The following is a 14,584-nucleotide window of genomic DNA, read 5'->3' on the forward strand; positions in this document are numbered from 1 at the left end:
TGAGAGTTGAGACTGCATTTGTCTCATGCATCAGCCCTTTTTTCTCTTGGGATATCTAGCACAGCTCCAGGTATTCAAGGATACATATGCTCAACACAATGCCAGGGTAAGTATTTTTGACAAAGGCAATTTTTGCACCATGTAGACTGTAGAGTCACATATTTGTACTATATTAGTACAAAAAGAACAGCCAGATTCAGAAATGGAAAATAATTTCTGGATTTCTTTCTTCTGACTGTTTAGATCCTACTACTATTTACCTGACAAACCACTCTTATGCTTCATTCCAGGTACTATCCTGGTTAAGCAAGGACAGCCCAATGGGCTTGGAGTATCACACTGAGAATGCAGCTAAAATGCAATCAAAATCCTCCAAGTATCATGGAAGGAAGTCTTTGTGGAGATGGCAGCACCCATTAATCAGGGTAAATCAAGAGTTTCTGTAGTCACACAGAGAACTTCATTAATTAGATCATTTCCATCTGAGAAAATAATCTCCATCACAAAAGAAAACACAACGAAGCTCTGCAGAAGTCCAGCAACTGTAGTGATGTAGAGCACTTTTCACAGTAAAAATTCAGAAGAAGTGATAGGCAAGAGAATTTGAAATCACATTCTGCATATAGGTCCCTTGAAACCCAGAAGATTAATATTTGTTCTCCCATGCTGCTTAGACAGACTATTTCTGCTCTTTCTGAGAACTCTGTTCAAGACTTACTTGCAGGCCAGGAACTGTTTTCCAACAAGGCTGAAACAAAATTACTTATTATTATGAGCTGTAATCTAATCTTGTATATCTACGTGTGTGAATCAGTTCTCATGTGATGTTGTCAAGTGGAATTACATTTCAATGGAAAATTTTGTGCAATATACAAAAATTGGATACACACTTTACACTGCACGCACGCAAGTAAGATTCCTTCCAACAGAAAGAACTCTGATCCAGAATTGAATAGCCTAAATATTTGACTTGACATTAAGGTTTTTTTTCATTATAAAAATTTTTGGGTTTAAGTCCATTTGCTGCAATAGGTGGCCTGTACAATTTATGCGTGTCTTAACTGTGTGTTTTTCTACAACAGTAATGAAAGATCTCAATTTTTTTGCCAGTGTTCTCCAGACACATCCCACAATGTCTGGCGAATGCATGACTGTGTTCAACAAAAATTTCAGTTCTCTTTGTGGAGAGAAAATAGCCATGAGAAATGCCTTTCAAATATACATATATTTTTTGTTTGTTTGTTTCTCTTCTCTCCCAAAAGCTTTTTTGAAACGGCAGATCTAGCTATACGTTGAGAACAGATTAATTGGAATTTCTTTTCTTCTGTTGTTGACATCTGCTGACAGGTTCCAAATTCAGTTGAGTATTCTGTCATAAATATTTCTAAGCTTACAAATGAAAAACTAATAACAGGGTATATCAGGAGTAACTTTTTCTTCAAGCACTTATTTTAAAATAAGTTACAAGTTGCATATATTTCTGTAACATCTATACACTTTAAATTTACGGACTTTGAAATCCAAAGAAATAGTCTTTGAGTTGTCATGTTTTAAAATATATTCTAATTATTATTCCCTTTCCTAATTTCATCTTACCTCTGTGGGAGTAACAATTCAGCAGCTCAGTTGTGACCTCTCTTGCAATGAAATAAGGCAAATTATTAGGCCAGAATTTCTCACCTCTCATATTCCTCGTACCATGCTAAAGTAGACAAGGAAAAAGCACATGGTCATCTGCACAAAAATATTCCTAAAAGCAATGTGAAAATAATGGTGCTTGCCTTGAACTTTAAACTAACTGAAATTAAGACTATTATATTTCAGAGCAGTCTTTAAAAATCAAAAGAACAGGTTGCCTACATTACTGCAACTTGGCAAAAAAAAAATTTGTAACACACTTTTTAAATGTCCTATTTCTTATATTACATCAGCCCTCCAGTAGTTTTAGAATAACCAACAGGATGCATTCCTAATACACCAAGTCACTGCTTAAAATTTGGGAGTGAACAAAAGGTTCATTCTTCAGTGAGAACTATAGCTGCCCTGCCCTTTTTTCCAAGAATAAAACAGTTGACATGCTGTTGACATGTGTGAACCAGTTTACGTTTCACATGTATGAAAGCCCAGAGCAGTCGAAGTGCATCAGATGCCAAATGTACCACTTATACACAAGCCACTTTTGAAAACACTTGTTTTTTAGCAGATCTACCATGTATGTGCTAGATTCCTTACCTGCACATGTACCCCAGATATGCTGGATCTCTGAATGAAAAAATAGCTGTGGGATATCTAGAAAATACCATAAAAATAAAAGAATTCCACAGAACAAGGACAGGTGGAGGCAAGTTGAATACTTCCCAGGTAATATCTGTTAGCTATACTTTTAATATCTACTTCATTATGCACTGAATCAGCTGTTTGCCCATTACCAGCCCTTAACACAAATTTTAAGTGTTGTGTGAATAAATACACAGCTACCACACTAACAGTATGTTTCCAGCAGAATCAAGATTCTAACAACTGATTTACCTCATAATATTTGAGATTTATCATCTCCTCTCTATCTGGCAGCAGAGCATTGATTTCTCTTTAAGGGGAGCATCAAGATCCAGAGGCCTGGCAATTGCAGCAGCTGAAGTTCAGCCATTAATAAAACAAATTAAGAAAACACTTAACGATTTTAACAGAATGAACCTGAGACCACACTCTCAGTGGTTTAGATCTGATTATGATGGTATGGGCATCTCCATCTACTCAGATTACTGGAACAATAAAGATCCTCAGTTTTCTCCATTTAACTTAAGTGTTCCTTTAGCATCCACTCTACTGAGATAAGCAGCTGTTAGCAGAACACCCATCCCAATAAACAGCCTAGCAATAAACCATGATCTCCCTTGCTGCCTGCACTAACAGCATCATATGCAGCAAGGTCATTAGCAGAGGAGGCACAATCAGCTATAGCTTTCTAATGCTACATTATTAAGTGAAGCAAAACAACTCTTGTGAGATGGTAGGATTCAATTTTTTTTTTAGATTCGCTACCAATAGAAAATTAAAAATATTTTAACCTTTATGCAAATAGAACACACCTTATATTTTCAGCACAAAACTGAAGATTACCCTCAAAATCATGACACTAAATAATATTAACTATGAGACTAGTCCTATCACAGACCATCCCACTTTCTGCCCAGAAATGAGAATCACTTACTATCCTGCTACAATGCCAAATGAGCAGCTGGAAATGTCCTTATACAAATCCATCATTACATTCCTTTAACCTTTGCCAGAAGTTTAAAAGTAAACAAACAAAAGAGGAAAAAGCCAGACAGAACACATATTTGGTTGGACAGGCACCTCTTTAAAGCCTTGCCTCCAGTTTCAACATTAAATGGCTTGTTTTATGTCATAAGATCCCCAGCTAGACATAGGAGTACCAGATATTTTCACCAGCCCCTTCTGGCAGGTGGAGTCTGAGACAACTGAGCTCCAGCCCACGCCTCAACTTGCCTGACTCAGAAAGAGCCAGGTACCAGTTTGAGCATCATATTAAATATACTGCTGTTTCTAAGAAAATGAAACAAAAGACGAAAGGCTGTGAGAACAAAAAAAATAAATTAGTGGGTAGGAGATGTTGTGGTAAAAAGACATTGCTTCAGGCATCCTGTACTTGTCTATAGATAAAAAACCAAATTAAAAAGTGGGATGAGCCCATCAATGCTTCTCAGTTTAATAGCACTTCTGCTTATTCTTCAAAAATAGCGCAATATAAATACATCCTTATGACTCATCTTTCAAAAATACTTTGTATGCATATCTATATACATACATTCATACATATATATATATGAAAATTGGAGTGGGAAGAGAAAAAGATGCACAGAGATGGTAGTCTCAGTGTTGCAGAAAGTCTGAAGGACAGAATAGCACAGATAACTCACGCAAAGAACAGTCCAGGAAAGGCACACACAGATAAACCACTGATTTCCAATAAAAACCTGACATTTTTAAAATACAATTAATTCCTTAAAAGGGAGACTGAACTGTGGGAGTTTCAGACAGTCCTGCAAGTGCTAAAATATAAAATGTGGAAAAAGAAGTGATTATGGTGAGAAAAGAGAAGCACAAGAATATTTTGGTGAGTGCAAAAAGCAATCTACAGAAGCTGGACGAGCTGCATTTTTTTCTTAAGCCAAATTAAGTCATCCTGCATAGGAATCTGATGTCCTCTTTGAGTTAGAAACCCCTCCAGAAGTATGCAGCAGTGAGGATGCTGGGTTTTATCCTCACCCCTTTCTAAAAAGAGAGATTAAACAGTTAAGGCAAACTTCTGCTTTAACAGACATTTTTGTACAAAGCTCCTACTTTGCTAAGGCTCTCTCACTGAGGTACCACAAGGAAAGGGCAATGCTGTACTCAGTAAGTAACAGAGATGCAAGTAGGAACCTGTGATTATATTTCATAGTAATTGTTTATTTGGCATGCAGTAATTACCTTGTCTCTGTAAGGAAAAAAATCCAAACCAGCATCTCTGTAGTGTAGAAGCATCTTTTTCAAACCTTGACAAACCAAAATCACACATATGTTTCTTTACTGAATTAAGATTCAACACTTTTTTGATAATCTACTAATGGAATGATCTTCATTAGTTCGGTATTGAATAATATCCTTCTGTGATTGTTTTGCAATTTTGCTAGTTGTACCCTCTTTAAAGCACCTCAGAAAAGTCACATTATTAACAGCACTGTGTCTCAGTTAATGAAATCACTTTCTTGTGCACCAAGACTGTTGTGCATTGCAACCCACTTCTTGTATTCTGCATTTTCCTAATTACTCAGCTTAGATTTTCAGCAACTGTAGGCAGTGTAACTGTTTGTAGTCTGAGTAATGTCACCCTAGCTGGAATGTGAAATGGCTTCCATACTGTCACACTCCAACACTGACAGAGGAATAAATTATTACTGCTGTATTTGCATCAAGATGTGCCTGATGCAACAGAGTGAAACAAGACACCTCAAATGTCCTCTCAGTACTCCAGAGAAACAACTACCTTAACTTTTACTAAGGTGTTCAAATCTATTTACAGAGAACAATCATAACTAAGGAACCTGCCTTCTTAATGGCCTATGAACCCATAAAAGCTTTATAGTACCCCTGGACTTTCACATTCTTATATTTAAAGCTTTTATATGCTCAGCATGCAAGATTATCCCACCAACTTCAAACACACTGTGTCAAAAATGAATTTGAGCCTTTTTAGCTCTTGTCCATGTGGGTTGAACGCTTGAACTCTGATTAAATTGTGTTTTCATACAACATAGTATCTGTGTTCTTCCACCGCCAGTGTAAGAGATTGACAGATGTCTTTTAATAATCATTTTTAAAATAACTCTAATACCTAAACATTAGAGAAATACTTCAAACCAAAAAGCACATCTAAAGCACACCTTCAAAAGAGTTTTATTGAATAAAATGCAGCCCTGTCACAATTTTGATAACTGAATGGGAGAACAAATAAGCTCATGCTGTGAGGTGAATCTCACTGCATCCATCCTCACTGCTGAGCTCATTAAAGTCTCACTTGCCTGTCTTGTTGCCTCAATAGCTTTCCACTTGTCTCCAAGCTTCACTCACAACTTCGGACACTACTATAGTCTTACTCACTTCCTATGACAACTTTTTGAGGACCAGAGCTTCCTACCAGGCCATTTAAAATTCTAAGTCATCCAGTCTCATGTATTTCCTTTTCTTGTATCCTACTGTCTTGAGAGACGACTAGCAAAATTCCCTAGGAGCACATCTGACTGTTGACAACTTCTGGTATCTGGGAAACCTTTAACAGCAAAAGCTGGCTTACACTGCACAAGCAGAGAAATCTGAATGAGTAAAGCTACTACAGATTTGAACTCTCCATGATAACAACCTTCAAAATAAAAATAAATAGAGAAAATATGGAAATCTATTCTAACCAGTCAGCTTTTCCAATGAGAAAGCTATTTCAGCATTTCAGGTTACAGTCACCTTAGTTCTACTTTTAACCTACTTGGCTGCATCCCTACAAACCTATGGGGCCTGACGAGATTCATCTGACAATACCCAAAGTGCTGGATGATGCCATCATAAAGACTTCCTCGATGGGTTTGGAGTCGTCTTGGAAACCCAGAGAGGTCTCAGCTGACTGGAAGCTGGAAACTTTCGCCTGATTTCCAAAAAGATCAAGAAGGAAGCCTCTGGAAACTACAGGCTGTCAGCGTCACTTCAGTGCCTGGTAAAAGCATGGAAAAGATTATTCTGGGAGGTTTTGAAAAAATACTGGGACAACAACACAGTCATCAGTGACAGCCAGCACACCTTCATGAGGGGAAACTCCTGATTATCAAAACTGACTTCCTTCTACAACAGGGTAACCCACTGAGTTGATCTAGGAAAACCGGTAATTTTTCTGGCTTCAGCAAAGCCTTGGAAACTGTCTCTCCTTCTAGACAAATGCCCAGCAGACAGCTGGACGTTACCTGATGAGTGAGCAATTGGCTCATGGGCTGGGCACAAAGGGTTGTGGCAAATGAGGTGACATCAGACTGGAGTCTGCTCATTAGTGGGGTTCCACAGGGCTCCATCCTCAGCCCACTCCTCTTCAACATCTTGGACAAGGGATTCAAAGGCAGGCCAGTGACACTAAGAAGGAAGGAATTAACACTACTGGAAGGTGGTGTTAATTCCCTTAAGGGTAGAGAGTCCCTCAGACAGGCCCTCAAGAAATTAGTGAGCTGAGCATCAACTATATGAAACATGAACCATAGGAAGTTTAACAAGCACTGGATTCTGCACTTGGGAGGGGCAACCCTGGCTCTGCACACAGCCTGGGGAATGAGAGGCTGGAGAGCAGCACCATGGAAAGGGACCTGGGGGTCCTGGTCAGTGACAAGTTGGACATGAGCCAGCAGTGCCCTGGCAGCCGGGAGGGCCAAGCGTGTCCTGGGGGGCATCAGGCCCAGCACTGCCAGCCAGGCAAGGGAGGGGATTGTCCTGCTCTGCTCTGCTCTGGGGCAGCCTCACCTCGAGTGCTGGGGGCAGTTTTGGGTGCCACAGTATAAAGCAGACATTGAGCTGCTAGAGAGCATCCAAAGAAGGGCAAGGAGAATGGCGAAGGAGGGGAAGCCATATGAGGAGTGGCTGAGTTGCCTCAGTCCCTTCAGTCTGGGGAAGAGGAGACTGAAGGGAGATCTCTTAGTGGTATTCAACATCCTCATGAAGGGAAATGAAGAGGCAGGCACTCATCTCTTTACTCTTGTGACCAGTGAGAGGACTCAAGAAAACAGCACGAAGCTTTGTCAGGGGAGGTTTAGATTGGATATCAGGAAATGGCTTTTTTACCCAGAGAGCTGCTGAGCTCTGGACAGGCTCCCCAAGAAAGTGGTCACAGCATTAAGCCTGAGCTCCAGAAGGCTTTGGACAATGCTCTCAGGCACATAGTGTGATTCTTGGGATGTCCTGCACAGGGCCAGGAATTGGATTTGATGATCGTGATGGGTCCTTTCCAACTGAGTATATTCAATTAATCACTGAGGGGAAATATTTAGAAATTAGGAGAAAATAAATAGCTGTAATGAACTAACATATTACCATTATTATAGTATTTCTAGAGAGCAAGTACTTATAATCTGGCAATAATAAGCAGAAACTTTTCATTTGCTTGTTTATTTAGACAAAACATTCCAATTTTTTTTCTCCTTTCACCTCTGTGGTCACTGTGATTCACAGGGTTTCATAACATGTCAGTTTCTCTGCAATTCACAGTAAACTTAAAAAAATTGCAACAGGAGATTACCTGTTTTGAATACTCTCCACAAAACACTTCCATTATGTCATTAAAGCAATTATGTTATCTAAAAGCAAAAAGAACATAAGAATACCAGGAAAAAAATACATGTACCAGCAAATAATAAGACTCTTCTTCTTTCCGCATTCATTTTGAAATGTCACAGGATTGTTGAAATGCTGCTTCATCAGAAGAAATAAATTATGTCTGGAAAGAGTTGCTTTCAGCTACACAGAAAACAGGTTATAAGAGGACACATCTATCACTGTCCAGCCAGGTTAGACTAAGTTGTGCTTTTATAACCAGTATAACCATCTCCAATAGATTAAGAAGTCCTTCTCTGTATTATGTTGTAATGAATAAAACCTCTCATAAGCCTCATATAAATTCCAAAAGCCTACAAACATGCCTCACAGTAGCTGCATCCTATGGCAAAAACAAAACCATAGAGGAAAAAAAAAAGGGAAAAGTAAAATTTTCCCCTGATCTAGATAAAAGTTTTCATGCTCCTTGTCAAAGGTCTAGAGATTTCTCATCTCCTTGCACAGTTGGTGTTTGTTTTTCTCCTTTTTTCCTTGTTTCTAAGTGTTCTCTGTAATTTAAAGATATTTATCTTTCTAATTAATTCCGTTATTTTAGAGGACCTCTCAGCCAGTGTACAGAAAGATAACAGACAAAGCATCCTAAAGGAAAGCAAGTCTTCAGAAGGTTTTTTGTTTGTTTGTTTGGTTGGTTTTTTTTTCCCCTTTTGTGGATTGATCATGGACAACAGCACCTCCCACATCAGCAACTCTCAGACTCACAAGTTTATCCACATCCAGCATACAACTGGAAGTGCTCAAGATTTAAAAGAAGTCTATTGATTCTGGATATTCTGGAAATCAATCTCTTAATAAAAAGGAAGGTCAGCCACCACTTAAAAATTATCAGGCCCTAAGGAAGTGAATCAGATAAAGCCAGAAATCCCCAATTATGAATAATTTTTAAATTCTGCTCATGGAGTTTGACTCCATCATTCTAATTATTAAACAATCACCTTCGTTTGAAATACATGTACTTTCATTTCAGATACAGAATAGGCTATACATTAATAATTAATGATTATTATCTCCATAAGAAAGGAAGAAAAAGAGCAAAATAACTCCAGTCTTTGGGATTTTCTTACATGCTATACCTTCAATATAATAATCCCTTATGTCTTTTCAGGGAGACAAGCAGATGAGAATTGTGAAAATTGAACTACCGTTCAGTTTTGTTCTTTTAATGAAAATTCATTTCCCCTCTTCACTTAGTTTTGGAACTTTTTTCCTGTTTTTCTTATCTTTAGTGCTAAAAATCACATTATAGCTCTGCAATGACTTGCATTACATATAACTCTGGTCACCAATATTACACTCTGCTCTACCAGGTACAGAAAGCTACTCTTAAAAGCTAAAGTCCTAGAATAAATTAGCATGGACAGGACTTCTGAGGGCTGTCCTATACAAGCATTTTCCAGAATTATTTAAATCCAAAATCAGAAACTTTTCCTTCGGAACAAAATTTAGCTATTTCAAAATCACCTCAGACTAATCATAAATTAGTCTGATCCCTAAAATCATAATGAATTACTAACCTTTAGAAAAATCACACTACTTAACAGACTAGTCCCCACATGCATCAAAGAAGTAATAAATAGAATATAATATTTTTCCCACCCCCGCTAAAGGAACAAACTCAAGATCAACTATTCAGACAAATATTTAGGACTGGTCTGCTATAGGAGCTTCTTGACCGATTTCCTCACTGGACACCAGCTGCAGGGAGACACCAGGCAATATATTCAGGAGAGATTCTATAAAAAGGCAACTTCATATATAGGTTCAGGAAACCCCATTTAAAGTGAAGCTTAAATAGTTATAATTTCTAGCTTTATTACTAAAGCATCCAAATAAGCAGTCAGGAATAGTGTTGCTCATCCATGGCACACAGAAACAAATGCAGGAAAACATGAAAACACTCTGCTATATACTAGATAAAAAATTTTAAAGCCACGTTAAAGTTGCAGAAATTAGAAGAAGCAGCATCTGCCTAAAATAAAAGCTAGACAAAATGTACAATTTGTCATACATGACAAATTGTTCATGCACAGGATTAGTTAGGCTCCCTTCTGCTACCAAGAACTTAAAAAATTAACAACAAAAATAAATATTTCTTTCAGAGAGAGTGTGTTATTTTCCATCTTACAGTATTAACAAATTATTCTACCAGTCCTTGCCCTGGGCTAGAACTACCATTTTTATTTTTCGTAAGAAGTGCGTTTTCGCACCTGATAACCAGGGTAGGCACGCTTATAAGATTTTCAGGCAGGTAAATGTAGGCAACAGTTACTATCTGTGCTAGTGTACATCTTGTAAATTAGTTCTCAAAGGACTTTGTGATGTAGATTTACACAATCCCAAGGTAACTCAGGCTGGCAGGGACTTGGGGAGGTTTCTAGTCCCAGCTGCAGCTGGGAGGGACAGATGAGGTGGCTCAGGGCTTCACCCAGTTGGGATGTGAAACTCCCAAGCCAGGAAAAGGCCCCCTTTCCACCAGCCCTGGCTCCCTCAGCAGCACAACATCCCTCCCAGACTATAATGTCACAGCCCAGCCACAGAAGCCTGGCTAGAGCAAAGGCACTTGGCGTCCACTGCTCTCCTCTCATCCCAATTACATTGCAGAAGGCGTGAGGGCTGGATCCAGCTCAACTGATCCTTGGTAAATCCTTACTCACTGTTTCCTGTCACTGTCAGCTCCTCCACGTGCCCAGATGTGGGTTCCAGGAGGTCTCCTTCCTTGGTTTCACCTCAGGCTGATGGCCAGCTTTCCTCCTCCCCCAGCCAGGCCAGTGAGTGCAGAGGCCTGGCCGACACGGGAGGTGAGGACCTGCCTTATCCATGTCTGCTGCCACTGTATCACCTTCAGCTGCAGGGACCCTGACAGGAAGGCCATTGCACACCAAGGAGTCAGTGATCCACACACAGGTAACAACCTGAGCACAGCCTGGCCTCTGCTGTGCAGGACTGCACACACAGCTGGGCCTTCAAGCTGCACTGTGCTGCACAAATTCCTTGGTTGCCAGACAAACTTCTTTTAGGACAGGGGACTGCAGACAGCTCCCCGCCATCAGCAGCAATTACAGCACCTGCACCACCATGCCTTCATCAAGAACTACAGCAATAAATTCTTGTAAGAACAATGTTTCTGCTTCCCAGCAGAAAATACAAATATATTTGAGCTATTGTTTGGGAAAAAATCATACAATAGCTAAAATGAGCAAACAAGTCAGCCTTGTATGGACAGGGTCACAGTGTGCTGGTTCACGCACCATTCAGGAACAAAATGTTTTCCTTACCCTCCAGCAATCTCCTGCATGGCTGGTGTTCTGATGTATTACATTTCCCAAAGAGGATGGAGGTGTTCAAAGAAAGCTCCATCTGCTTCCTTACCCTGGTCAGTGAACTGTAGCACAACCCACAACACCCAACTAACGCTCCTCTGACCCTGACCCACAAGCTCTACGCAGACCTGAGCCCTACACATCTGAGCTGCTCCTCCACGTGAAGGGCAGCCCTATTCCTCCTCTTCCCTGCCTGCCTCTCCTGAAGGGCTTGTCTCCATCAATCACAGCACTGCCACATCACAGGTATCCCAGCAATATCCCAGCAATGCTGCCCAGCTCTGACCACAGGCTGAGCCCTGGGCCCTGCTGCTCGAATCCCCACCAGTGTGCAGGCAGGTACACACCCTGCACCCTACTTTAACAGGCCCAAGCTTTGCCTTATTACTCCCACACCGTGTACTTTTGCTTTCTGTACTTGCTCCACCATTTTATGATACAGCTCAGGGCTGTAATATGCCTCCCATGTCACTGCTAGTGTAACACTCTCTTCACCAGACAGGCCAGCCTCATGACAAAGGTGCTTTTGCTATAATAAATGAGAAAGGGAAAATGACATCTGATTTCTCAAATTCACTAATATGAAACTCACAGGTCAAGCTAAATTTTGTCCAATCTGCTCCATAACAAACCTGAAATTCAGCTCTTCACTCAGTGGATTATACCTGTCTACATAATGTTCCTCACTCACATACACATGGTTCTGTTCTGCCATCTTTGGGAGAGATTGCTTCTCATCAGTCATCTGTACTCGGCCCATCTGATTTTCAGCGTCCAAGACAGGACCAATGACCTGGTTCACAGCTATAATTTCACTGGTGCCACAGCAAAGTAAAGTTTTTTTGTCATGTGGTCTTATGTTTCTCACTTGTCATTTTGTATCTTAGCTACTGTAAATATCCTGGGGAAAATTTCACCTCAAAAGCAATTTAATCTTTGAACAAAAGAAAAAAAATCTGCTGTGATCAGAAACTGTAGAGCAGAACAGCCAGTTATCGCAGTTTTTACTGAACTAGAACACTGTGCAGTGTCTGCTTAAAATGGGTTGGAAAACTCACATAATTCAGAGGCTCCAAGTACAAACGACTCTCAAGATCTTTGGCAGAAAACATCAAAATTCCCTTTATGGGCAGAAATTCAATGTGATCCAAAATGTGACCTGCTGGTTTGCATGGCAAAATTTTTATCAGTTTGAATAGGGGGGTTCCACACTCTTTCCCCTTTCCAGAGTTACATAAGCAGATGATAGAGAGAGGATAAAAGCAGAAAAGGCTTAATTTCTAAAGCTATAACCACATTTCACTCCTTCAATATGTAATGCCTTCACTCAAAATGAAACCAGGGTTATTCTAAACAAAGATCATAGCTAGACATCGTTTGGAGTCAGCCACATGTGTGCTCTATGCAGCATTGGCTCTTGCAAACCTTTTCCATCTCAAATATTCTTCACTTCTTCAGCTCCTGTCAATGCAGCAATTTCTTCTCTATCACTCAAACACTAATAACAAAACAAGGTAAATAAAACTTAACACCCCTCCATCCCACCCTCACGCCCCCAAACCCCCTTCCTGATCCTTTTGGTAAAGAAATAATATTACCAATATTACCAAATAATATTACCAATTTTACCAATTATCCTTCAGGAATTAACAAAGTAAAAAAACAGTAGCCAACCCTTGGGATTATTCAATAAAAACGTAACACATAATGAATAAGTGTGAAACAATAGTATCAGCAGTTTCAACAAGTGTGTAAAGAAAAGGAAGGCCAGAAAATACAGATTTGGAGGGGGGAAAAACAACCAAAAAGTACACATGCATATCATCACTTGTACCAAACTCCTGCTTCAGCACTGCACCCCAAAAATTCTCCTCAGACAAGTCACAACCTTTAAAAAGTAAACTGTGGCAGACAAACAGAAGTTAGCACAAGAAAAAAGAATAATTCAAGGAACAAGGCTGGGGGGATGAGGCCAAAACACTGATGTTAAAAGGACTGAAATATTACACTTTATTTCCCCCCCTTCCCTCCCACCCCGGGATAGTGTGGTTGCAAGTGGGAAGGGAAAAAAAAAAGGTGCTGGTGGAAAATGTCTCAAAAATTACTATGTTCTGGCATTTCTTTGGAAAGTGGTTCCAAGTGATTTATTCTTAGTGTTGAAATGTGATTTCAGAAACCCTATTCTCTCATTAAAAAAAAAAAGGTATAAATGAAGAAGACAAATTAATAGTAACCCATTCTCAACAAAAAACCCATGTTTTCAAAAAACCTGGCAAAAATTTAAAAAAAAAAAAACTCTAACAAATTACCAAACGAAAAATTTCAGAATCTGTCATTCCATCTGTCCTGCACTTTATGAAGTTTAGTGGGCTTAATGTAATGAAAATTCATTAACATAAAAACCACCAATATAGTACTACTTTAGAGAAAAGGAAAGGAAAGGAAAAAGTTGCTCATCCTCTCAGAAAGATTCTGCAAAAGCAAAGATTAAGCAAAGATTAATACAACCTTTCAATTCTGGCGAAACACTTGCAACCTGAATCCCATTCAGGGTTCTGGCTGGAGTAAGAATTCATCTCAGCTGTAAGCCACAAGAACAACAACGTTGTTTAGAACAACAGAAACTCAACAAGCCCTCAAAAAAAAACCAAAACAAAACCCCCCCCACAAACCATCCAACCAACACCAGCCCTCAACTGCACAGTGCATTTTTCTGATGAGTTCTAGCCATATGATCCTTACCGGGGTTTAAGCCATCTATTACAAAGTTTGTGTATTATTGGAAAAACCCACTCCAAAACCCCACTCTGAACTACTGTATTTTAATCTACAGCATGGCACAGATCAATGCAATGCTACTCCCATTCCCCCTCCACAAGATAATATTGTTAATTTGTATGATGCTTTCTTGTTGCCATGACATCCTTTATACCGTAAGTCTCTTTACCCTTACATTATTTTCCCCTCTGAAATTCAACCCGTGGTCATTTTACCCGCAGGTCAAAAGCTTGTGAATGTGTGTTTATTTTCAAAATTATACATTTGATCTGTTAAATAAGATTTATAACTCCAGACTTCAGACAGTCTGCTTCAGATAAGAATACACAATGCTCTTTCTAAGCACATGAGAACTGAGATAGTCCTTGGACAGTGAGAAGTTCTTCCAAAAGCTGTGTTTCTGTGTGTTTGTTCAGCACTTACCTACAAGATTCCGATCCCAAGGAGACAGGCCATCAAGCACTCTAATAAATATCACTCCTGTTTGAACACTCAGTTTGTTCTCTCAATTTTCCTTTATGGTCAAGATGTTCGTTTTCCTGACTTACAATCTATGCTGCAGCATG

At 39.5% G+C, this 14,584-nt stretch overlaps 1 protein-coding gene across 3 annotated transcripts in view; it reads right to left on the bottom strand.

The window, feature by feature from the left end:
* The window catches only part of TRPM3 (transient receptor potential cation channel subfamily M member 3), a 416,081-nt gene that overhangs the window by 373,851 nt on the left and 27,646 nt on the right, over positions 1–14,584 (bottom strand). The window lies entirely within an intron of this gene.

The sequence above is a fragment of the Melospiza melodia genome, chromosome Z, assembly GCF_035770615.1.
Source record: "Melospiza melodia melodia isolate bMelMel2 chromosome Z, bMelMel2.pri, whole genome shotgun sequence".
Classification (NCBI taxonomy): Eukaryota; Metazoa; Chordata; class Aves; order Passeriformes; family Passerellidae; genus Melospiza; species Melospiza melodia.